Consider the following 23,391-nt stretch of genomic DNA (forward strand, 5'->3'; position numbering starts at 1 on the left):
TCCTTCCCTCTTCCTTGTCTATCCCTTCCAATCTTCCCATCCCCCGGCAAGGCCCCTGTTCAGCATAGCAGGTGAGGGCACCTGGGCGAGGTAATGGTCATCCTCCTGAGTTGTATTCCCCGACCCAGAGTCTGAAGCTACAGGACACTGCCCTTGAGGCGGTAGAGGTGGAATCCCTCGCTGAGTCCAAGGGAAAAGCCAACCCTGGAGGGTAAGCAGATTAAGAAAGAAACTGAATTTGGTTAACTAATAACAATTTTTATGAGATCTAATATTATTAGAAAGTTTTATGGAACCGGGCCCTGGTAGCGAACCTACCTCTTACTCGGGGGCCCCGGGTTTGATTCACGGCAACGTCAGGGATTTCTGCCTGGATCTGTAGGCTGGTTCAAGGTTCACTCAGACTACGTAATTACAATATTGATGAGATAACTGACGGTGGCATGGCCGTCCCGGTCTAGAAAGCCAAGAATAACGGCCGACAGGATTCGTGCCGCTGACCTCTCGTCACTTCGTGACCTGCATAACTTACATTCGTCCTGAGCAGTGTTCGCTTGATAGGCAGGCCTGTCAGAATTGTTTATTAGAGGAAAATGATTTTTTGTTTGCCGTTTCAGTTCTGTATCTCCAGCCTAGAAAACGTCGGGGCTGAGTGGCTCAGACGGTTGAGGCGCTGGCCTTCTGACCCCAACTTGGCAGGTTCAATCCTGGCTCAGTCTGGTGGTATTTGAAGATGCTCAAATACGTCGGCTCGTGTGGGTAGATTTACTGGCACGTAAAAGAACTCCTGCGGGACTAAGTTCCGGTACCTCGGCGTTTTCGAAAACTATCAAAAGTAGTTAGTGGTACGGAAAGCCAAGAACATGATTACATTATTATTGGACTAGAAAACATGTTACCTGATGTGAAGAACATTATTCAAACATTTTACTGTAAACAAATAAAGCCCGTAGTGCAGAAACTCTGAGAGGTAAGATATAAAAAATTAAATAACTCTCCTTTAACCTCATCTTATGAAGAAAGGTGCAATAGGCTGCGAATAGTTTAACGCAAGCACTTTCCACAAAGAAAATTTCTTCTCCCACATTAATTTCACTTCTATTAACATACCCATTCTCCTATGTATCAACCTCACGTTCATAATTCAGAAAACTCAGCTATTAATATTAATTTCATGAAATAGGTTGAAATGTAGGAGCCTCCGTGGCTCAGACGGCAGCGCGTCGGATACCGCTGGATACCGTGGTTCAAATCCCGGTCACTCCAAGTGAGATTTGTGCTGCACAAAGCGGAGGCGGGACTGGTTTTCTCCGGGTACTCCGGTTTTCCCTGTCATCTTTCATTCCAGCAACACTCTCCATTCTCATTTCATAGCATCTATCAGTCATTAATAAATCACTTTGGGAGTGGCGACCCCATCATACTAATAGCCTATATCTGCTTCATTCATTACATCCCTGACCCGGTCATTGACTGGAGAACAGGTTGTAGGTTTTCATTTTCATTCATTTCAGGTTGAAACGTAATAGATGTCTGTATTTGATTATACTCTTTTCTAGACTTTTATAATTCAAGGGTCCAGATAGTTTTGTTTTATTTCCTAAATCTTGGCAGAAATGGAATATTGATCTTATTTTATTTTATTTTATGAACTAATTCATTTTCACACCGAGCAAATGTACCTTAAATACGGCTGAGGCCACTTCTTTCACAACAGCACAGTTCTTCTCTATCCCAGCACAGCCGAAAATCTAGACCTACAAGAGAAAACAACATTACAGTGGTCGTCAGTTTCCGACGTAAGAATGAGTTCTTTTTTATCACATCCCTGAATTTAAGCCTATTGTGTCGAGTATGTAGAATAGTTAACCCCAAGGCTGGTTTGATCCTCAACAGCTCCGCCATCAGCTGTGATAGATAACCTAGCGTCACTGAAGGGACACGGGATTTGAGGAGCGAGGTCGTTTCCCCTTAATTTCCTCACCAAGCAAAAAATTTCCATTACATATCAGTCTGAAATTCATGTTCCAATCGACCCTATGAGCGATATTTTCACACCTTTCATAAGAGCGATGGGATTGACTGCACAAGAAATGACATTACTAGCATCGCTCATACATGATGGGTAAAATATAACTGGCTAGAAAAATATTTATAATCTAACGAAGAAGTGACCCTTCTTAATGGAAAGGTGAACTGCTCATCACTGCAAATGCTGGAATCAGTGATTTCTATGCACCAATAGGTAGCTGTCACATGTCTGCGCATGAATGAGTGACTGGAGCAGGCGTGTTTATTGACTAGTTGAATGCAACACAAAATGATGCTCACGATAAAACAGCGCGTGTTCATTGCGGGGTGTTATGCGAAGCACGATTCGTGAAAAACCTGTGCAGAATTATTTGCGCGAGAATTTCAGGACTGGAAGTGTTTTGGCAAAACCTTCATCAAAGACTGCAATGCAAAACTTATTGACTCTGCAGCGAATAAAAACCGTAACTAGGCCTATCCGAAGAAGAGTTCGAACACCAGAAGGAAAGTGAGGAAATTAAGGGGAAACGACCTCGCTCCTCATTTCCCTTGTCCCTTCAGTGACGCTAGGTTATCCTGAAATCCTTAAAAATTTACTGATGTGTATTCGTTAAAGCGTCCAAACGAACCTCCGCGTGCTGAGTTCTGCCAGTGGTTTCTGAGTGAAGTGGAGTCAGACCTTTTGGATCCTCAGTTTTTATTTCTTCAGATAAGGCCATTTCCAGTATCTTCTGTGATGTTCATTAGCAAGGGTCAGTCCTACTGTAAATATTTTCCGGGCCACTTTTATTTTGCCCGCCCGGTACCTCAGTCACTTTCATATCGTCACAATCACGGATAAGATTGAGACAAGTCAATGAAAACAGCACAGCTGTTTTAGCCCATAGGTCTACTTAGTGCACTATAAAAACTAGATTACCGGGCGAGTTGGCCGTGCGCTTAGGGGCGTGCAGTTGTGACCTTGCATCCGGGAGATAGTGGGTTCGAACCCCACTGTCGGCAGCCCTGAGGATGGTTTTCCGTGGTTTCCCATTTTCACACCTGCTAAATGCAGGGGCTGTACCTTAATTAAGGCCACAGCCGCTTCCTTCACATTCCTAGGCATTTCCTATCCCATCGTCGCCATGAGACCTATCTGCGTCCGTGCGACGTAAAGCAAATTGTCAATGATGCACATTACATATTTTATTTTAAGTAGTAATTTGTGTCTTTAAAAAACAGCTAATCATTTTATTTTTATGTCCGGCTCCCTAAATGGTTAGCGTGCTGGCCTTCGGTACAGAGGGTCCCGGGTTCGATTCCCGGCCGGGTCGGCGATTTTAATCGATTCTGATTAATTATTCTGGCTCGGGGGCTGGGTGTTTGTGTCTTCATATTACACAACACACTACACTACCAACCACCACGGAAACACGCTATAGTGATTACATCCCTCCTTATAGGGTTGGCGTCAGGAAGGGCATCCGGCCGTAAAACAGGGCCAAATCCACATGTGCAACGCAGTTCGCACCAGCGACAACACTTACCACTTTTCCATGGGTATAGAAATAGATTTGAATACGCTTTCCGTACTCGGTACGTTACCTGTTTCCATGTAAGATTCAATTCGTATTCAGATCGATTTGAATACGATGGTCTTGACACTCGTAAATAACGAGATCGCGCGAGGCCGTACGAAAATAATCCGACATGTAGTGCTAGACAGCCACGGCCAACCCTAACCAAAGTAGGGTGGCGTTCCAGATGCGACCGTGCCGCATGCGACCCGTGCCACTAGCGACCGCATAATCTGTAACCGTGCCGGATGCGATCGGCTGTGACAAGCAAATTGTCATATGATAAGCTTTGTCATCACCCAAGATAAGGTAAGCTAAGTCAGAGGTCAGAACCAGAAAAAGAAAATGGCCAAAAATTGAGAACACTGCTTACGGGGTAGGGAATGAAATTGTCTTTGTTCTGTTCAACTACTAAACTGCAAACTGTGCACAACATTAATGTACACTGAATTAATCATCAGGAAATACAACCCATACAGCTCTTTGCGGAGAACAATTCGAACGATTGCATGAAAGGCTCGTAAATAATAATGAATGAGCACATTTCTTACGAAAGTTTAAATAAAACATACATCACTTCACACACACATACACAATTCAAGAACTCGTTGAAATATGTCAGTGTAATGTATAATTTGAAATGCCATAATCCGAGGTATTTCTTCCCCAAAGAAACCATAGATGGGTCATAAAAAGGCATAACGCAAGAGATATTTCAAGGACAAAACCATAAAAATTTGGGGGAAATGTTCAACCAGGCAATCTTCTGCTGAATACTAGAATAACACAAGTTCGGTTACATTTTAACAAGGATTATTTGTTTTACAGTTAACTGATCTGTAAGTACAGCTCTTGGAGATCATCAAGACCAGTCCCCGGATTTTCGGGAAACAGATACGACAGAGCAGCATCTTCTTCAGTTGCTTTTCAAGAACTTTCCTGTGAAGTACCAGTACGGTACGGAGTGTAATGTCATTTCAACAAGTCCTATAAGCAGCTGCTGACCCTACTTTACGTAACACTTCTGGGGGAAACTAGTTGTCTTACAACACGAAATATGGTGATGCGTTTACGTCTTTTCCTAAAATATGTCCATATATGGAGCTGCGTTTCCATGTCTGGGAGAAGGTACCAAGCAGGTTAGGTCAGTGCATTGCAGCATGACTTGTTACAGCTACTTCGGTAGGCTGTTGGGTTCGAATACCCCGTTGGCCACCCTCGAAAATGGTTTCTCGTGGTTTCCCATTTTTATCTTCAGGAAAATGCCTTGATGGCACCTTCCTCCAATTTCTATCCCGTGCAATTACACTCACAGGCAACACCCTCACACAGCATACATCCTCGGACACTCCTGGCACTAAAAACCAGATGCTAAAAAATATTAATCAATCAATGATTTGTTGTGTCTTCTAGTGAGGAGTGTTGTAGCAGGTATAGGCCCTACAGAGAACAGCTGACATTGGAAACGCCATGCCCATGCGTGAAGCGGGTGGGTCTAGGCCTGATCTTCGTACAGAGGACCGCATATTAGAATTTACTGCAGAGGACCCCCAGCAGTAATACTCGCCAAATCGCGGCAGTGGTAGGAGTGGACCGTCCTACGAACATAACGGGAAAACCGGCAACATCAGTATCATTTGCAGTGTGTTCAGCACTAAACCAAACCAAACCAAACCAAACCAAACCAAACCAAACCCCATGGCACTAAAGCCCTTGAAAGGCCTTGGACTATCAAGAGACCGCTGTTCAGCCCGAAGGCCTGCAGATTATGAGGTGTCGTGTGGTCAGCACGACGAATCCTCTCGGCCGTTATTCTTGGCTTTCTAGACCGGGATGTTCAGCACTACTGGAAAGAAATTATGCACCGCAGATAGCCTTCTGTGAATAGGTCCATCCTCAACCCAAAGACTTCATGTTCACAAATGGGGTCTCGTTTACAACGAATGGCAGCTTCAGTTTTGACAACACGCATGTGTAGTCGGAGAACAAGCCCCATGCTATGAGACGTTCCCACCATCAGGTTCGGTTTTCCCATTAATGTTTGGACAGGGATTTTGGGGAGCATTATCAGAGGATCTGTGATATTACCTCATAGAATGGCTAGCGAATCTTATCTACAGTTTCTAGAAGGCACTCTACCACTACTACTACTACTACTAGAGGATGTTCCACTCCATACACGGCGGCATCTGTGGTTGCAACATTATGGAGCAACCCCGCACTTTACCAACGCAGTGCGCCGTCACCTGGACGCCGCCTATCCGCAGCGATGGATCGGCCGACAAGAAGTCCCGATGAAAACCCCTTAGATTACTTCTTTTGGGGGTACATGAAATCTAAGGTTTATCGCAGAGAAGTGGAAACTGCAAGAGTTCCGGGAATGTGTCTAGGAAGCTACTCAGGACATCAGTCAAAACAACGAGGTACTGAGCCGTGTTCAAGATAATTTTCTCCGAAGGTGCCGAACATGTACTGCCGCCACTGCTGTAAAAGTGAAAATAATTTCCCACAGCTAGTCTGGTCAAGCGTGGTATTGAAAGGTACATAAACACTTTGTCGTTGTTTTAATGTTTTTCTATTAAAAAATATACGCTTAGAGCTTTACGTGACTTTTACGTTTGTGATCAGAAGCCACAGGACCTCCATTTTTATGTAGAATCCGACCCATAGGACGTGGCATTTCATTTCGCAAATCCCACACGTATTGGCCGGGAATCAAACCCGGACTGCCTGGGTGAGAAGCGAGCAGTGATACCACTGGACTCGTTTCTATTACTCCCCACTTTATTCGGTTTTTACTGCGGGTCAGGGTTTGTAGCAGATTTGGCAGACTTTTACGGGTGGATGTTTTTCTTGACACCAACCATTAGATGAGAAATGCTACGCGTTAATCTGGTGGTGGTGATTATCAGAAAGAAAAATGGAAGGCATCCGACACTGCGAAAAATGAAAATATCAGCGAAAGAAAGACACAAGGGCCACGAAGGGTGTGAAAGTGAAAGACTCCCTAAATACCATCGGGTCGGAAAAGAACGAGAGTTGACCAAGGGAGATGGGATAGGATAGATGAAAGTGAGGAGCCTGATACAAGTAGGTGGGAGCAGTGCCAGGACTCAACTCAGTGCCCCGTGATCGCCAACCCACGCTCCCAAGTTGAGAGCTTCTTACGACAGGCAGGGAATACCCTGGATGTTATTCTACTGCCCCCACCCACAGAGGGATGTGGAGTTAGATAACTTTGTTGTTTAGCATGACATTCCTCTATTTCATCGACTGTCTGATTCTACTGGTATGTAACGCACTGGCTTATCATAGTATTCCACGCATTTGATCCCTACTCTGAGGCGCTGATTGGAATACAAGTAGTGTGCACTCTGAAAGGAATAATGACAGAGGAGTGTTCACGGCCGTCTGCAGCCTGGTCATTCCACGTCGGGAACTTTGGATTGTTAGATCGGCAGCATAGCATTGTTCGTTAAAAATGAAAAAATGTGCGATTTTCTATTTCATTATTTCATATGATAATATTGCTTGTAATCGTGACATTCCTACTGACTTCATTGTAATGACCTATGATGATTTCAGTTGGGAAAACCACAAAACCAGCCTTTCTAAGGATGTAAAAAGGCAGGTGGAGAGTGACTGTCTGCCATTATCATTAAACTGCCCAACTCGACTGACTGGCAGTAGGAAGTAGGCCTGCCATCGTAATGAAAACTCCCCAAGTTCATTGTGACTGATAGTAGGCAAGAGCGGCTGCCATTATAATTCCCTAACCCAGTCTTCACATGAGAAAAGACGTATGGTGACTTTCCCGTCGCTTTTCTTGGTAACTTTAAGAACTATGCAATTTAATATAATCTTACTCACAACGTGTAGAGTACTTAATCTAGAATTCTGAATACAATGTAGGATTCCGCAGCGAAGCACGGGCACATCAGCTAGTCATATCTACATTTGTTTCAGAATCTAATTACGCTGTACCGGGGACTCCGAAATTAAGGTTGAAACCCTTTCAGAAAACAATCGAAAATGTTTAGTAACAAAACACACGAGTAGCGTTACGAAAATGTTGCAAATCTTGAGCTGGGAAGACTTAGAAGTAAGATGCTGCTCGACTAAGCGGAATGTTCCGAGCTGTCATTGGAGAGATGTCGTCGAATGGCATTAGTAGACGAATAAGTTTGATGGGTGTTTTTAAAAGTAGGAAAGAATACAATATGAAGTTAGGATTCAAAATGACAAATTGGGGCAAATATTCGTTTATAGGACGAGGAGTTAGGGATTGGAATAATTTACCAAGGGAGATGTTCAATAAATTTCCTAATTCTCTAAAATGATTTACGACTTAGGCCTACTTACTTAACGTGTCCTATTTTTTTTTTTTTTTGCTAGGGGCTTTACGTCGCGCCGACACAGATAGGTCTTATGGCGACGATGGGATAGGAAAGGCCTAGGAGTTGGAAGGAAGCGGCCGTGGCCTTAATTAATGTACAGCCCCAGCATTTGCCTGGTGTGAAAATGGGAAACCACGGAAACCCTTTTTCAAGGCTGCCGATAGTGGGATTCGAACACGTGTCCTATTAGTGCCGGGAGTGTCCGAGGACGTATTCGGCTCTCCCTGTGCAGGTCTTTCTACATGACTCCCATGGGAGGCTTGCGCTTCTGGATGTGAGAATATGAGGTAGGGAGAGGGTGAAACCCGGTGTCAGCAGGTAGCCTACTCCTCTCGAACAACACCAAAGCAAAGCAAAGCAAAGCAAAGTCACCTCCGTACAGGCCGTGAAAGCCCTTGGAGGAGTGGAAGGTAAAGGCTTCCACCATTGTTAACCTCGGCACGTGGTGGGGTAGAGTGGTTAGCTCTACGCCCGGCCACCTTTGCCCCCAGGAATTAACCTGGCACTCATTTTTGTTGTAAGCTTGGTGAACCTCAGGGCCATATGCACCTCCGGAAGTGGAAATCTCGCTTCTTAAATTTAACGACTTCCTGACGGGGATTCGAACCCACGTCCTTCCGGGCGAACCGCCTCGGCCAGGCAGCCCCAATAACACCAAAGGGTCTGTTCAAAGCTTTACGGGTCTTCCAACTCCAACTTGGCAGGTTCGATCCTGGCTCAGTCCGGTTGATGTTTGAAGGTGCTCAAATACGTCACCTTCGTGTCTGTGGATTCACTATCACATAAAATAATTCCTGCAGGACTAAATTCCGGCATCTCGGCGTCTCCTTAAACCAGAAACATAGCTACTGGAACGTAAAGCTAGCTATTATAATTAATGTTTTCGTCCAACGACACTCGAACCGGCTAACTACGGCATCAGACCTTTATTTTATAAAATACTAAGTTTGTAACTGATAAGCAATCTGCCACTTGGTGACAGCCTGATCAATTGTGATTGATGGGTCGCATGAGGCACGATGCTTATCCACTCGGTCGCTACTGGCACGATAATGTCCGGGTCGCATCCGGCATGGTCGCTTCTGACACGTAACCCCGAAGTAGAGTAAATAAAGAAGTCCTTGTGCATCATTACCAAAGGAGTTTAAAGTCCATGATACAAACTTGTTTTTTGTACAGCCTATAGCCCATACAATCCCCGTAAGCAATGGAGTTTCAAAACGGTGGTATTCTGCCTAATAGTGCATTAGGTTTTCGTAAATTTAATCCATTCATTTGAGAGATGGGTGAATGAACGATTGGAGCGACGGAGGGAAACGGCATTCTTCCTGCAGCAGTTGCAGGCACAGCATATGTTTTTTCTTCAGTCTAAGCTATTTTTGTAAATTAGTTTCCGTCGAAGAGCTGTGCATTTCCTTTTCTCGTATTATTTCCAATAACGTCATACTCTCCTCCGGCGTCCACAGATTTCTGCTAATACTACACATGGTAAAATATATAAGGAGCAGTAAGCTGAAATCAACTGAACAGGAACGAAATCACAGGAAGCACATGATAAACAAACTACAATGGAGCATCCATAGCATTTTCAAATCGATTTCAATATGTTCCGCGTTTTCATGATACCATATCCGTATTGAGTACGATTCGATCCCACTTTATAGTAGGATCGACTTTGAGACTCAATACGAACTGAGTCCCTGTTTCCATGAGGTATTCAAATAGAATTCCCAATGGAAACGTGATAACAGGTGTGGGAAAAGCGGTAGGAAAAGAAGAAGCAGAAGAAGATAATGGTTGCCTAGTTGTACTTCCTCTTAAAACAATAATCACCACCACCACCTAGAGGGTGATCTTCGGTTCGAGTGACTACACTTGTATTGTAAAACACTTGGTATTTGGAAAACAGCACCATCCGTCTTACTGATCCAACAAGCGCAACTAGTGATTTTTTTCCAAGTAAGTTTCCAGATCCAGACTTATAATTATTAGCCAAGTGTCACATTGTTTTATAATTTCTTTGCATGTATAAAGTATCAATGAATGAATGAATGAATGAATCAATCAATCAATCAATCAATCAATCAATCAATCAATCAAAGAATCACAATCAATCAATCAATCAATCACTACTGATCTGCATTTAGGGCAGACGCCCAGGTGACAGATTCCCTATCTCTTGTTTTCCCAGCCCTTTCTTAAATGATTTCAATGACATTGGCAATTTATTGAACATCTCCCTTGGCAAGTTATTCCAATCCCTAGCTCCCCTTCCTATAAATGAATATTTGCCCCAGTTTGTCCTCTTGAATTCCAACTTTATTTTCATATTGTGATCTTTTCTACTTTTTTTTTTTTTTGCTAGTGGCTTTACGTCGCGTCGACACAGATAGGTCTTATGGCGACGATGGGACAGGAAATGGCTAGGAGTGGGAAGGAAGCGGCCGTGACCTTAATTAATGTACAGCCTGGTGTGAAAATGGGAAACTACGGAAAACCATTCTCAGGGCTGCCGATAGTGGGGTTCGAACCTACTATCTCCCGAATACTGGATACTGGCCGCACTTAAGCGACTGCAGCTATCGAGCTCGGTCTTCCCTACTTTTAAAGACACCACTCAAACTTATTCGTTTACTGATGCCATTCCACGCCATCTCTCCACCGACAGCTCGGAACATACCACTTAGTCGAGCAGCTCGTCTCCTTTCTCCCAAGTCTTCCCATCCCAAACTTTGTAACATTTTTGTACCGCTACTCTTTTGTCGGAAATCACCCAGTACAAATCGAGCTGCTTTTCTTTGGAATTTTTCCAGTTCTTGAATCAAGTAATCCTGGTGAGGGTCCCATACACTGGAACCATACTCTGGTTGGGGTCTTACCAGAGACTTATATGCCCTCTCCTTTACATCTTTACTACAACCCCTAAATACCCTCATAACCATGTGCAGAGATCTGTACCCTTTATTTACAATCATATTTATGTAATTGCCGGCACAATTCCTATCCTCGCCGCTAGATGGGGGCTTCATTCATTCCATTCCTGACCCGGTCGAATGACTGGAAGCAGGCTGTGGATTTTCATTTCATTTATGTGATTACCCCAATGAAGATCTTTCCTTATTATTAAGACCTAGGTACTTATAGCTGGGGACAAATCATAACGACCTCGCCTCACACCACTACTTTCCAGCGGCAGCTCGGTGTCTATTAGCGACTTATAGGATTTACTACCTCTACTGCAGCCAGAAATCAACCCCCTCCACAGTACATCAAACCCTAATTTCACCCCCGCATCCTACCCAGAAACACAAGACGTCAGTACCATAACTGATCCCGAACCACCAGTCCTAACAACCGAACCAGAACCATCACCACCACCGCCATCACCTACCCAATCCGCTGAATCCCAAACCAATCCACAGCCGCCACTCAAAGACACCCACACACAAACAAAAAACAGACGCAGAAAACCAGCTCATACAGCACCGAACCCAGACTCCTTCACATCCAACCCTCATTACACAACGCTTTAATTGCCTGGAACTAAACCACGTAGCCAGTTCCTGCTCTAAAGCCACTCGATGCAATAGGTGTGGTGGTCCTCACCGCCACACAGATTGTAAGGTGCCACGGGCCCAGGCGAGGTGTGCCAACTGCCAAGGCAGTCATGCCGCCTCATTCCCTGGCTGCCCGTTCATCAAGAGCGCAATTAAGGCACACTACAGACGATCCAGACACCTACAGACAACCACACAACCACCCACACTACTTATCCTACCGACCCTACCATCCATGCAACCGAACCCGGGATCAATGACCACTCTTCCCACTCCACCCATTCCAGACGCAACAACACTCCTCCAGCTATTATTACTCAACCTAATGACAACCCAAACCAGGCCACTACCACCACCAACCACGCAAAACCATTCCACCCCCAAGTAACCGCCCCCACCAACTACCACCCCCACCAAGAATAGAGCAAGAACCATGAAAATTCTCACTTCCAAATAAGCTTTCTAGCCTTGCAACAACCACACAAACAGAGTTAAACCGCAACAACCTGCCCTAAACCTCAACCACCTACCACAAATTCCACAAGAAAATTAAATCAATATCCATAATAACAGAAGCACTGGAAACAACTGGACGCCGAGGCGGGTCACACACAAAACTGCCAATTACGATGCCACTATTTAGTTTCAAAATTTATAGTGCTGCTAACAGCTCGCACACGCAGTAAATTGAACTGCGTAAATAACAACGACAGGGCCCTCTGGCGCTTACACTGACAAATTCACAGTGAGGCGACATTGGGCATGGCTAGTACCCGGTTGGGTGACCACCGAGTCTGCTGCCTGTCCTTGAAACAAACATGAACAGGAACTAACACAACAGCCATGGCACGATGCCACAAGTTCATGCGCCAAATTAATACTTAATATACTGACATTCTACATACGATTCACTATCTCAATACATCTATTATTATTATTATTTTTTTTTTTTTGATTCGTTGTGCCCAGCTGTGGAGCGCGTTTGAACTTATTTTGCACAATGTTTCTTCTTCTTTTCTTCCCAATATCTCTTCATTTTTTCACTGTGTTCCTTTCTGCGTGTTTCTGTCCAGCCTGTATTTTTTCTTGTTGGTTTCTCTGCAAATTTATGTTTGTTTACTAAGCTTCTAAATTTCATTCTATCTTGAATGGTTTCGTCCTCGATACCCATTTCTTGTAGATCTTCATGTATTTCTGCTAACCAATTGTTGCGGATTTTCAGGGTTAGAGCTAGGTTTAGAATGTTCTTTGTCAGCCTGTTGTTATCCATTCTGTGTAGGTGTCCGTAGAATTTTAGTCGTCTCTTTCTGATGGTATCTGTGATTTTTTCTGTGAATTGAAAAATTTCGTGTGGTTTCTTTTTCATCCAAATTCCATTTTCGAACTTTGGTCCTAGGATTTTTCTGAGAATTTTCCTCTCTTGTTTCTCAATGCTTTTCATTTGTGACCTGCCGCCAATGATCAGTGTTTCAGATGCATAAAGTGCCTCTGGTTTGATGACTGTATTGTAGTGTCGTAATTTTGCATTTTTTGATATACATCTTTTGTTGTATCTGTTCCATGTGATTTTGTAAGCCCTTTGCAGTTTAGCAGTTCTTTCTTTGTTAGCTTCCTGATTTAACCCTGCTGGCTGAATAATTTCACCTAGATACTTGAATTTGTCTACTTGGGAAATTATTCCACAATTGGTGATTAATGGTTGATTGTCGAATCTTGATTTAGTTCCTTCCATAAACTGCGTCTTTTCAAATGAAATTTGAAGTCCGGTTTTTGCGGCTATTTCATTCAATTTTTCTATGGATTGGATTGCTTCTTGTCTGTTGTTCGAAAGGATCGCAAGGTCATCTGCGAAAGCTAAGCAGTCAAGGTGAATTTTGTCTTTAAGAAGTCTGCCAATGTTTATACCTTTAGTTTCTTTTCTCCATTCACGAATCACTTTTTCCAAAACTAAATTGAATAGTAGTGGGGATAGTCCATCTCCCTGTCGGACGCCAGTTCTGATTTCGAACGGTTCAGAAATTTCTCCCAAGAACTTAACTTTTGATGTTGTGTTGGTCAGAGTTTGTTTAATCAATTCCCTCGTTTTCCTGTCGACTTGAAATTCCTCTAGTATGTTGAACAGGGTCTGCCGATCTATGGAATCATACGCTTTTTTGAAGTCAACAAAGGTGATTACTGTTTGTTTGGTTTTGCGAATCTGTAGTATGGTTTTTAGGTTATTATTATTATTGTTATTATTATTATTATTATTATCAACCTACAATATATTTTTATTATTCCTAAATCTATCTCCCGAAGAGCCCAGGTGAGGATCGCTAAAGCGAAACCGGTACTGGGATTATAAGCAAATCACTGCTCAGTTTGAGTTGCCAAATCGGCTACTGCACTCTACACGAAGAAAGGGTAAATACTACAGAGAGTGAGGAAGAAAGTGGTTTGGCAGCCTCTCCAAAACAAACAAGGATCACTTAGAACTCGTTAACTCAGCAGGGTGCAGAGTGTGATTGACTATTGGCTTCCAGCTCGCTTCTAGGAACTAAGGCCGTCATGTTTTGTCCCCAACTATACAATGATCCCCAAGGGAACTTTCACCACATCAACGCAGTAATTAATACTGAAAGGACTTTTCCTATTTGTGAAACCCACAACCTTACTTTTAACCCCGTTTATCATCATACCATTGCCTTAATGTAAAGGAAGTTAAATTAAACTCTGAAAGATTAATATTAGTCCTGATTTATACGAATAAATTCAAACATGCTATCATCAATTTGTTTTTACCGAATGCAGTATTATGCTCTGTGGCTAGGGGTCCTTGGGCATGCATGCGATATGCTCAGAGGGCCTAAGAGATAAAAGGTTTGGGAAACCCTGACATAAGGGCTTTCGCAGGCACAGCGACGAAATACAAGGTGTGACAGCATAGTCAAGCACAACAACTCAAGCTGACAAGAGATTTATGTAGCAAAGACACACTGTAGGCCTACAAGCATAGTGTAGGTGACAATATCCGGGTGATTACTTATTTTTTGATCATACTAACAGCCATGAATGAAGTCGCAGACTTCAACATCTACTGATATGGTAAGATCCGGATTCGAAATGTTGATGTCCTATTTACTCCAGTCCTCTTAAGGAGCGTTAGGCAAACGCATGAGGTAGTCTACAAAGGGAATTTTGATTTGTATCTAAGTGAAGAAACCCAACGACATTCACTCAATTCAGTCACCTTTTAAATCCTTCTTTACAAAAAACTTCCAGACTAATAAGAAATAAACGGAACAAGTACGGCGCGCAGGGCGCTCAAACACAACAAAATTGTTTGAAATATGAGACGAACTTACCAAAACTCTGGTAGTGGACGACTACGAGTACACAGCTGCAGAAATACACTCCCACGTTTGAAAACACAAAATGGTAATATCTTCGCAGTATTCTAGCAACCACCAACAGCTCAAGAAACGCTCGAAATGAAGCGTTGGATACAAAAACAGAAATGGAGCAGTGAAGAGGTAAAAAAGTGGGGGAGCTCTGCGCTGCTAAGTTGTTCTTGATTGGCTCACTGTTGACGCCTACTTGTTTAGGACCACCTCTCAGATGGCCGCTTCTTTAGCTGCTCGTAAACTCTTGGCCGATCAAGTTTCCCTGATGAAGCTGTGCGGAGCCAAAGCGAACATCATTAATCTAATTCTTTGACACTTTCAAATTACACAAGTCCACATATTTTCACTATATTTATATGAAAAAGGCGAGTCTAACTTAATTCTCCATTTTAAAGTGCTGAAAACTAAAATGATTATGTAAGTTGCTTCAGTTCTCGGTTTTGCGTTATTTATGTCATCTCATCTGGTTAGGAACGAATTTGCCGTTAAAGGCCTCAGTAACATATAATATTTATTGTAGGCCTACATAAATCCTCCCCAAGACATCTATGATACGACAAAAATTAAATTTATACCGTATCAAAGAAGATATTAGGCTATAAACTTTTAACACATACAGTAATTAATACCCACATAACTTACAAGAGAAACTTCCGTGGCTCAGGCGGCAGCGCGCTGGCCTCTCACCGTTGGTTCAAATCCCGGTCACTCCATGTGGGATTTGTGCTGGACAAAGCGGAGGCGGGACAGGTTTTTCTCCGGGTACTCCGGTTTTCCCTGTCATCTTTCATTCAAACAACATTTCATTAATCATTGCCCCAGAGGAGTGCGACAGGCTACGGCAGCCGGCACATTTCCTATCCTCGCTGCTAGATGGGAGCTTCATTCGTTCCATTCCTGACTCGGTCGAATCACTGATAACAGGCTGTGGATTTAGACCGTTGATTTTCATAACTTACATGAATGAGAATGTGAAAAAATACTTCCAAGTATAAGTATAATAATTATTAGAAAAACCGAGACCCACTCTGCATCTACCTATCTGGCGGCAAAATCTGGCTCTACATTAGGCCTAATAGGTCGGTGAAAAATACGCCACTTATTGGTGAGAATGCCAAAGGCACATTCAACATACCGCCATGCCCTGCACAATCGATAGGCCTAATTAAATATTATTTTCTCAACTGTTAAATGTTTTCCGCCAAAAGGCAGTAATAAATATTTGTTTAGTCCAAATGCTTTATCTCCGACGAAAAAGTACGGAACCTTTTTAGGTTACTTTTCGTCCCTAGTAAAGTTTTCTTTGGGTAGTTGTTGACTGTTGTTTTCTACTGACTGTCTCAATCTGGTTTGCCATCGACTGCTCCTAAGCAATGGGGAAGTTAGCGGTATTTTCAAATCCAGAAGCGATTGACTCCCATATCTCTGGTGTGGGTGTCGGGATGCAGTCTACTCTCATCAGTGTCCAGATTGCTCCGCATACATCTTTAACAATTTTACTTGCAGCAGAAACACCAATTCTGTAGTTGTAGTGTAAGTCGGTAAACGTACAACCACATGCCAGATATCTGAAAATACAGTGAATCATTAACTTAGTTTCTGCCGAAAAGAAAGTAAGAGGATAAATAATAAACTGTTATAGTAATTATTTTTACAATGGTTTCTTCCTCTTTTTAGAAAAAGAATACGGAGGTGGACCAGTCTCCGTGACTCCTTTGCCAAGTCGAAGAAGAAAAAAGTTAACTTAAAGACATCAAGAAAAGTGGCGCGAAGGCAAAAATTCTAGGAACGTATGTATTTTCTGACCAAATGCAGTTTTTAGACAAACTCTATCATGCTCGGGAGACGGTGCATAGCTTGGAATCAGAAAGTGATGGAGGACTGGAGTATGTACAGGAAGTGGATCTAGAGCCGCAAGCTTCCACGTCATATGAGAGTAGGCCTACCGGTAATCCAAAGCGAGTACAGAAAACACAGAAAATCAGATGAAGTCGAAATGCGAGTTTTGAAAGCTTCAGAAGCAGGCAATCCTTGCCGCAAAATGTCATTTTTACGAAGTCTGATGCCTCATTTTGACGAACAAGACTTTCTTCAGTTTCAAATAGAAGTGCCTACTTAAAGTTATAAAAGAATTAATGAAAGATTGAAGGGAAGGGTTGTTCACCCTCCTACACTTTTCCACTACTCAACTACCATTCCCTCCCATCAGCAATTTCCGACTCAACCTAACCAATTTTCTAACCGTCCATCTCCTTTTTTTCCCTTCAAAACCAAAATTTTTCAGGTTTACCCCCTCCATTTCCCTCCCAAATAGCAACCTCTAACCAGCCTCCCTCATACTAATCCCATCAGCCGGTGATTGCAGCTCAACATGCAGAACCACCACAACCAAACTAGACTCCATCCCGCATTAATGAGAAATTCTAATCAACACTGCAATACTGTACTTCCAGCAATTCGGCCAATGCACCTCTCCAGACAGTGCCGTGTTGCACAGTCCTTCCACAGTTTCAGCAGAATCTTCAAGTGCTGATAATATTGACTTTGGTACCGGTAATTACTAATGTATTAGCCACCCGTAATCATCTTACTTTCTTCTTCAGTGTAATGTCAAACAATTTAAGTAAATAGCGAATTTTAAAATGCAGATGTTTCCACTTAATGTTATGATATTTCATTCACAATAACATGTTAATTACACTATTTTCAGTCGTTCATAAATCTCCTAACACTGTCTCTATCATGAATGAAACAATGTTTATGGCCTTAAAGAAGATGCGAGTACTACATTTCTTTTGCGGCACAAAGTCACCCCACCCGACGGTACTTAGCACCACACTGTTAAAAGAGATACTAAATAAATACTTCCTATATTGTATCGGGAAATTCTTTAATGATAAGCCATACTAGTTGTTTCGGAGATTTTGAAGATTTCTAGACCTGGAGCTACGTGCAGAGAGAGGTCCTAACTACAGAGAGTTCAATGTTTTAAAATACTGAATTTATTCACATAAGGTTCACCTTACTACTGTATTGTGCTGGTTAGAGTGAAGTTGTCTCCATAGATACGGCGACCAGTGACGGCTCGTGGCTGTAAAGTATGCTGAAGAGCTATTACCCGTTCGGTTTCGAGCGACAGATTTCTTTCTTTATCTGCTTACCCTCCAAGGTTGGTTTTTCCCTCGGACTCAGCGAGGGATTCCACCTCTACCGCCTCAAGGACAGTGTCTTGGAGCTTCAGACTCTGGGTCGGGGGATACAACTGGGGAGGATGGTCAGTACCTCGCCCAGGCGGCCTCCTCTGCTATGCTGAACAGGGGCCTTGGTGGGGGATGGGTAGATTGGAAGGGACAGACAAGGAAGAGGGAAGGAAGCGGCCGTGGCCTTAAGTTAGTTACCCTCCCGGCATTTGCCTGGAGGAGAAGTGGGAAACCACGGAAAACCACTTCCAGGATGGCTGAGGTGGGAATCGAGCCCACCTCTACTCAGTTGATCTCCCGAGGCTGAGTGGACCCCGTTCCAACCCTCGAACCCGGGCCTCCGTGGTGGCAGCTAATCACACTAACCACTACACCACAGAGGATGACAAGATTTAGGAACTACGTGTTGTTTTGTACTCGTACCTGTGACTGGCGGAGGGTCCAGCACGTGACCACGATTTATTGAATTTAATGTTTCGGCATGACCACGAAAAGCTAGTTCTTGCTTACTTAAATAGAGCACTGCATCAATTACCAACTGAAGGAAAAGCCTATTTAAATGTACATTTTCACTGAACTGTACAATTACAATATACAGTCTGGCATTTTCCTTCAGGACATCAGAGATCGTATTTTGGTTTGTTTCCAATGTCTTGAAATCTAGCTGCCGTATTTTATGTTCTGCAGAGTCTGAGTGCTTATGTAAAGAACGTGTTATGTTCAAAAGGACTGAAAATCCGCCTCTGTGGTGTAGTGGTTAGCGTGATTAGCTGCCACCCCCGGAGGCCCGGGTTCGATTCCCGGCTCTGCCACGAAATTTGAAAAGTGGTACGAGGGCTGGAACGGGGTCCACTCAGCCTCGGGAGGTCAACTGAGTAGAGGTGGGTTCGATTCCCACCTCAGCCATCCTGGAAGTGGTTTTCCGTGGTTTCCCACTTCTCCTCCAGGCGAATGCCGGGATGGTACCTAACTTAAGGCCACGGCCGCTTCCTTCCCTCTTCCTTGCCTATCCCTTCCAATCTTCCCATCCCTCCACAAGGCCCCTGTTCAGCATAGCAGGTGAGGCCGCCTGGGCGAGGTACTGGTCATACTCCCCGACCAAGCGTCTGAAGCTCCAGGACACTGCCCTTGCGGCGGTAGAGGTGGGATCCCTCGCTAAGTCCGAGGGAAACACCGAACCTGGAGGGTAAACAGATGATGATGATGAGGACTGAAAATCCTTCTTTATTCCAAACGTTATTTTTATTGATAAAAGGCAAGCAGGGCCAACAAAACAACTTCTGTAGAGCTGGAGAGGAGCACAACCATGGAAATTCCTTAAATCACAATCGTTTGAAACTAACAAGGGGGCATTCTCTACCCGTCACCACCGATTTCGCTCAAATTTATAGAACATGCAGGGCTTGGCTAGAATTGAAAATACCCGAAGTGGGAACTCCAGATGGCCAAGCGTATAGAAAATAAAAATGAAAATGAAAATGTTGACAGGGCTCTCGCACCGTGTAAGCTACTTACGTTAGCGCGCACGTCGAGCAGTTGTTGGCGTAGCGGTAAGAGCTCGGACTGGTATGTCGATGGTCGTGGGTTCGACTCCCCGTGTGGAGACTCGTTTTCTCTGTCAACTTTTATATTATTCATTTTCCAATTACGCAAAGAGGTGAATAATTCATTTTATTTTTTATTTATTTATACGCAAAAGGCATAGAAAAGGTAAAAAATTGGGATTTCATCAGACTTTTTTCCACCTGCGCCAAGAATCTATTGTATGTGTAGGCCTACAGCCGCCAGGAGCAATCTTCACTTGTCAGTGAAAACGAATCTTACAGAGAAACGACTATTCACGTTTGTGGGATATTCCCCAAGGAGGGGAGATAGCCAAAAAAGGAGAAAAAGAAGGATTTCTGTTTGAACACGCCGGGAAAGTTCTCAACTCCAAATTTTCTACAATTGTGGGCTCATTAAAGAAATCATCATCATCATCATCATCATCATCTGTTTACCCTCCAGGTTCGGTTTTTCCCTCGGACTTAGCGAGGGATCCCACCTCTACCGCCTCAAGGGCAGTGTCCTGGAGCTTCAGACTCTTGGTCGGGGGATACAACTGGGGAGTATGACCAGTACCTCGCCCAGGCGGCCTCACCTGCTATGCTGAACAGGGGCCTTGTGGAGGGATGGGAAGATTGGAAGGGATAGGCAAGGAAGAGGGAAGGAAGCGGCCGTGGCCTTAAGTTAGGTACCATCCCGGCATTCGCCTGGAGGAGAAGTGGGAAACCACGGAAAACCACTTCCAGGATGGCTGAGGTGGGAATCGAACCCACCTCTACTCAGTTGACCTCCCGAGGCTGAGTGGACCCAGTTCCAGCCCTCGTACCACTTTTCAAATTTCGTGGCAGAGCCGGGAATCGAACCCGGGCCTCCGGGGGTGGCAGCTAATCACGCTAACCACTACACCACAGAGGCGGACTCATTAAAGAAATAACGTCCTATATGCATTTTGCATATAAATAAATAAATTAAAATGAAGGAATAATATAAAAATTGAGAAAAATGTTCTCCACACGGGGAGTCGAACCCACGACCATCCAGTTACTAGAACAAGCTCTTACCGCAACGCCAACAACTGCTCGGCATGCGCACTAACGTAAGTGGCTTATACGGTGCGAGAGCCGCGTCAACATTTTTATTTTTATTTTCTATACGCTCGGTCATCTGGAGTTCCCACTTTGGGAACTTTCAATTCTAACCAAGCCCTGCATGTTCTATAAATTTGAGCGAAATCGGTGATGACGAGTAGGGAATGCCCCCTTGTAAGATTGTAAGATTTACCGGAATGTTTCACTTCTTTTGTAGCACAAATTTGCAGTGATTCTGTAGGGAGATCAAAACGTAGAACTTCATTCTGATCTTCGTTTCTCCAACGTGAAAATGGTGCATCATAAACAAAAAATGTACACTATGTCATAAATAGGATACTGAACCATTCTGTTCATGGACCATTAGTATAGATTTTAGTATTAGATATTGGGATTACATAAGACCGCCCAGGGAGTCATTGTCTTATAGTTTATTTCATAAAAGATTCCAGAAGAAGCGTTCTCGTGTGAAGAGAGCTAGAGCGTCATTATGAAAATCTCCAGAACCTCATTAAAGGGAGTTATGTCCCAAGCCAAGCCTCTTAATGAAGATTGGGGACGCTTCCCGGATCCCGGCAAAACTAACCTTCGGAGGGAAGAAAGAATTAAATTAATATCTTTGGTTACGAAAGAGATGCATTGGATCTGATACAAGAATTGCAACCTGCATAATTTATGCTTAATTTTGATATGCATTAGGGCTGCAATCATAAATGCATTCGTTAAGTAGGGTACTTGACGTGCTTTGTGCGGGAAAACTTCGAGTCGCGGGCGCGCGTATCCTGCACGCGATCAAGCGGCTTGGCTACGCCAACCTGATTATAAATGCAAGGCCGCCTGGCACATCAGCCTCATTCTCTGACCGTAAGGCTGCTTGAACGAAGTCGTCATGCTACAAGTCGGCACCGCGAACAACGTTTTATCTTCGAGCTGCACATGCAACTAGTACTACTGAATCTGCGAGGAAGTAAGTAATCAACTTGCATATTCAGCTAAATTCTTGATATTACCTGTGTTGATATGCTGTGGTGAGATGAGGTACTGCCTATAATAGACTGATGAACTAGTAGCTTCATATTTCTGTGAGGTCAAGTTGTAACTGACGTAATGCTAGAATAAATGTAGGCTCAGGGTAGTTCTTATAGCACGACATGTTGTCCGAGTGAAAGGATGGAATAACAGTGTTACTAAGAGTGGTGAAGAAACTATAGTGTACCAGGTTTAAAATTCAGAACAAGACTTGGTCAATGTAACGTGTGAGGCACAATATTGGTGGAAACAGGCATCGAGTCTGGACAGTCTGTAATAAGGAAATTTGTTTTCAGTTACCCCTGGATTAAGCCAGAACGAGCTTCTACATCATCATTGCGAGGAAGCCACAACGGGAGCTGAAGTTGGCACGACATCGGGAATCGATCCAGGAACGTTGGGCGTACCTGATCAGCGCGACATCGAAGGGGACATCTTCCAACCATCTAAGGAGCTGTACGAAGGGCTCACGCAAGATAGAATGTCTCCAATTGTTCACCAGTATCTGCTGCAAGCGTCGCAGTTTGTCATGATGTGGTAAATTCAGTGGTCCACAGGAAGGGCCGCTCCGTCATGTCATCAATCATATAAGGTCAGAGCTTTCCAATTCTGTTTCAAGCATGTCATTTAAATTTAGATAGGAATAGGGGGGCCGTCAGCCAACAGGTTAGTTTATGGTAGGAAAATTCTTGGCAATAAAGAGCTAGGCCTCAAGCTCGAACCCCGTACATTAGGGTAGATGATAGTTTGTAGATTCCTTGTTGGTGTGTTTATATTTCATTTCGATAGTATTATATTAGCGTACGTGTTATCTTCATGGGTCAGGTCGAACTCCCTTGGTCATGGTAGGTTAGTCAAACAGGCAGGCACTGTTTATTGTGTCGCGTTTAGGCATTTGTCTCTGCAGACGTAGGCTGTATAGTTGAGACCAGGATTTACCCCGTAATTCACCTAGCTTTACTGACAGGGCGAGCGAGTCCGAATGTTTGAGAGATGTGGGCATTATGCATGTAGCTGACTGTATGAATTGATATGAGAGAGCCCCAGCACAGTTTGAGAGTGTATTGGATGCATTTGAGATGCCTTATTATGGCCATGTGACTATAGCTTACTGATTTGTGCCTTTGTATTATCAAGGTTGAGCCCATGGGAGGCGGAAATAAGATTTGTTATATTGCTGGTGATATTGAGATGAGGGCAGATAGCCCGTGTGTATTTAAAAGAGTGCTTTTAGCAGCCAGATTATGTGAGGTACTTTGAAAGGCGAAGTTTCTTAGCACGCAGTCAGTCAGCTGGGCTCATAAATTGTGTGGACTGCCGCCTGCCGAGTGCTCGGCTGGTGAGGGTTATTGTGCCTGACGCCACAGTCTTGAAACTTGGTTATATGGCTGTCTGCAGCTTGTCGAGTGTGTAAGGGGGAGAAGACGACCTTGATGTTTTGAACGCAGGGAGAGATTTTTGTTCTGTTTGTTGTACTTTAATTTTAACACTGGCCCGTTTGATATTGACCCCTTGGACATGTTGGTTGTGTTCCTTTTATATAGTTTGTATATGAATATTCAACGCCTTACTTTTCATGGGATCAGGGTTCGAGACCGGGTCAGG

At 43.7% G+C, this 23,391-nt stretch overlaps 1 protein-coding gene across 1 annotated transcript in view; it reads right to left on the reverse strand.

Moving 5' to 3' along the window:
* The window catches only part of LOC137499035 (uncharacterized), a 74,735-nt gene extending 59,739 nt beyond the window's left edge, over positions 1 to 14,996 (reverse strand). The window contains exon 1 of the mRNA XM_068227077.1: positions 14,886 to 14,996. The gene's annotated coding sequence lies outside the window, so the exon portion shown is untranslated. The remainder of the gene's footprint in view (positions 1 to 14,885) is intronic.
* Positions 14,997 to 23,391: the final 8,395 nt, after the last annotated feature.

This window comes from Anabrus simplex, chromosome 3 (assembly GCF_040414725.1).
Source record: "Anabrus simplex isolate iqAnaSimp1 chromosome 3, ASM4041472v1, whole genome shotgun sequence".
Classification (NCBI taxonomy): Eukaryota; Metazoa; Arthropoda; class Insecta; order Orthoptera; family Tettigoniidae; genus Anabrus; species Anabrus simplex.